This window comes from Bos indicus x Bos taurus, chromosome 7, assembly GCF_003369695.1.
Source record: "Bos indicus x Bos taurus breed Angus x Brahman F1 hybrid chromosome 7, Bos_hybrid_MaternalHap_v2.0, whole genome shotgun sequence".
Lineage (NCBI taxonomy): Eukaryota > Metazoa > Chordata > Mammalia > Artiodactyla > Bovidae > Bos > Bos indicus x Bos taurus.
This window is the reverse complement of record NC_040082.1, coordinates 38,130,070-38,133,092: the sequence shown is the minus strand read 5'-3', so window position 1 is coordinate 38,133,092 and position 3,023 is coordinate 38,130,070. Positions and strand designations below refer to the sequence as shown.

General features: G+C 41.2%; 1 pseudogene; it reads right to left on the bottom strand.

The window, feature by feature from the left end:
- Positions 1–1,493: 1,493 nt before the first annotated feature.
- Positions 1,494–2,145, bottom strand: LOC113896555 (annotated as a pseudogene).
- Between the last annotated feature and the right edge of the window lie 878 nt (positions 2,146–3,023).

Sequence of the window (3,023 nt, the reverse complement as noted above, 5' to 3'; positions counted from 1 at the left end):
AGTTAGAACCAGACACAGAACAATGGACTTGGTCAAAACTGGGAAAGAAGGAATATGACTTTTAAAAAAGAATAAAGAGGAAACTGAGCTGGAGAAAAGAGTATGTATCAAAGAGTAATAAAGAGTTATATGAACAAATGAAAGGCTTCCATTCTAGGAAAGACTGGCCAAGGAGTCTGTCTTTCATTAAGAAGAAGAGGCAGAATAATATCATGACTGAGAGAATGAACTTTTGTCAGACAGATGTGAGTTTGGGTCTTAGTTACATCACACATTAGCTATGTGATCTTGGGTAAATTACCTAACTTTTTTGGCCCCAGTTTCTACACCCATGAACTTCAGTTACTGTGAAGATTAAGGAAGTACATATAAAGTACATCACACAGTATCTAGCATAGAGTAAATCCAGTGAGTGTTGGCTCCCATGATTATTAATGTTACTACTGCAATTATTATTAATTCTAGAGGCAGTAAGCAGCCCATGGGAGGGTTTTAATTGGGATGGTGATTGGGAGACACCTGTCAATTTTGAAAATATATTTGATGCTAGTTAGAATGAATCATTAAAGGGAAATATTGGAGCAAGAACAATCAGGAAATTACTTTAATTGTACAACCACAAAAAAAGTGACAGAGGTAATTAATATTCTAGCCCAGTGCTCCTTCCACTGGATCAGCCAATATACAACAGATTGGACTTTTGCATTTCGTTATTCTAAATAGGAGCAAAAGTTCTCTTTTAAAGCATAATTGGGAAAAGAGAAACTGTATAAAATTTTTCAAGCATATTTAATTTCAATACATCATTGGTCAGATTTAGGGGAGAATGTTAGAAGCTGAAAGTTGCAAATTTTAGATTGTCAAACTTTCTGACATAGCTATTACATTTTTAAGTTCTCTCTGCTTACATGGCAAATTAACTAGAGGTTCCCAGGAAATGAACTGCTAAGGAGGCACCAGTGTAGGCTAATAATAAAAAGCAAAACTGCTTACAAGTCACACAAACATCTTTGTGTATGTCTAGGATCTTCTAAGAGAGACACATAGCTGGATATGTGATATCTACAGAGCTTACAAATGATGGCTATTCACTTTCAGTGAAACCCACATGTTAATATCTGGGTATGCTGGCAGTAAAATCAGCTGATGACAGGTAAGTAGACTAGTAGGTAAGTAGGAAGATTCACTTGTCAATATATGGCACTGGTCACAATATATGAACAAGCACTGCTGCTGCTAAGTTGCTTCAGTTGTGTCCGACTCTGTGCGACCCCACAGATGGCAGCCCACCAGGCTCCCCCGTCCCTGGGATTCTCCAGGCAAGAACACTGGAGTAGGTTGCCATTTCCTTCTCCAATGCATGAAAGTGAAAAGAGAAAGTGAAGTCGTTCAGTCATGTCCGACTCTTAGTGACCCCATGGACTGCAGCCCACCAGGCTCCTCTGTCCATGGGATTTTCCAGGCAAGAGTACTGGAGTGGGGGTGTCATTGCCTTCTCCATTTAAAACTGAGTAAACCATAATAGGTTTGTTCCTTGAATAGTTTGCCAAGTATTTGTCCAGGTCTATTATAGCTACTGGGCAAATGGGTTGGCATGAATAGTTATATCCTTAATGTGTACATCATTAAGAGGTTGATATGTCTTCTCATTTACAGGTAACTTCTCCAGTTCATCTGGAGTCTCCAGACCATCTATCACCTTGCCAAATACTGTGTATTTCATGTCCAGATGTGGCTGCTTCCCATAGGTGATGAAAACTGAGATCCATTGGTATTTGGGCCATTATTAGCCATAGATACAACACCTCTAACACTGTGCTTAAGATATTCACTATATTCTTCTTCAAACTTCTTGCCCCAGATACTGTTAACTCCCCTTCCAGTACCTGTCAGATCTCCCGTTTGAACCATGAAACCCTTGATATTTCTATGAAATATACAGCCATTGTAGTAATCACTGGCACAAAAAGCCAAGAAATTTTCATATGTTTTGGGTGTCCTTTCACAGAATACTTCTATTTTAATATCACCTACATCTGTATGCAATGTCACCGACATTTTCTTTCTTGATGGTTTCAGGAAGCACTGTTACTTTCTCAGAGTTTATTGAGAGAAGTTCAAAAAGGAGCCTCTCTTCCTCCCGGCTCTGTGTCCCACCTACTTTCACAACACCAGGAAGTTCCAAGCAGGAGCGGAAGTAGCACTCGCGGAGTCCTGGGACTGGTGAGTCTTGGGAGAATTAGATTCCCGCGTGGGTAGCTGAGCCTTCGGTGGAGGTCTGTGGCAGCCCCCTAATAGCCACAGGGCAGAGATAGTGCAGAAAACCGTGTTGCCTCGAGATAGGATAGGGCTCTAGAGGGGCTGCTTGTTAATACAGCACTACTTTTTTTTTACTTTACAATATTGTATTGGTTTTGCCATACATCAACATGCATCTGCCACGGGTGTACACATGTTCCCCATCCTGAACCCCCCTCCCACATCCCTCCCCATACCATCCCTCTGGGTCATCCCAGTGCACCAGCCCCAAGTTTCCTGTATCCTGCATCAAACCTGGACTGGTGATTCATTTCTTATATGACATTATACATGTTTTAATGCCATTCTCCCAAATCATCCCCCCACCCCACATAGTCCAAAAGACTGTTCTATACATCTGTGTCTCTTTTGCTGTCTCGTATACAGGGTTGTCGTTACCATCTTTCTAAATTCCATATATATGAGTTAATATACTGTATTGGTGTTTTTCTTTCTGGCTTACTTCACTCTTACTTCATCGGAGAAGGCGATGGCACCCCACTCCAGTACTCTTGCCTGGAAAATCCCATGGATGGAGGAGCCTGGTAGGCTGCAGTCCATGGGGTCGCGAAGAGTTGAACATGACTGAGCGACTTCCCTTCCCTTCCCTCACTCTGTATAATAGGCTCCAGTTTCATCCACCTCATTAGAACTGATTCAAATGTATTCATTATAATGGCTGAGTAATACTCCATTGTGTATATGTACCACAGCTTTCTTATCCA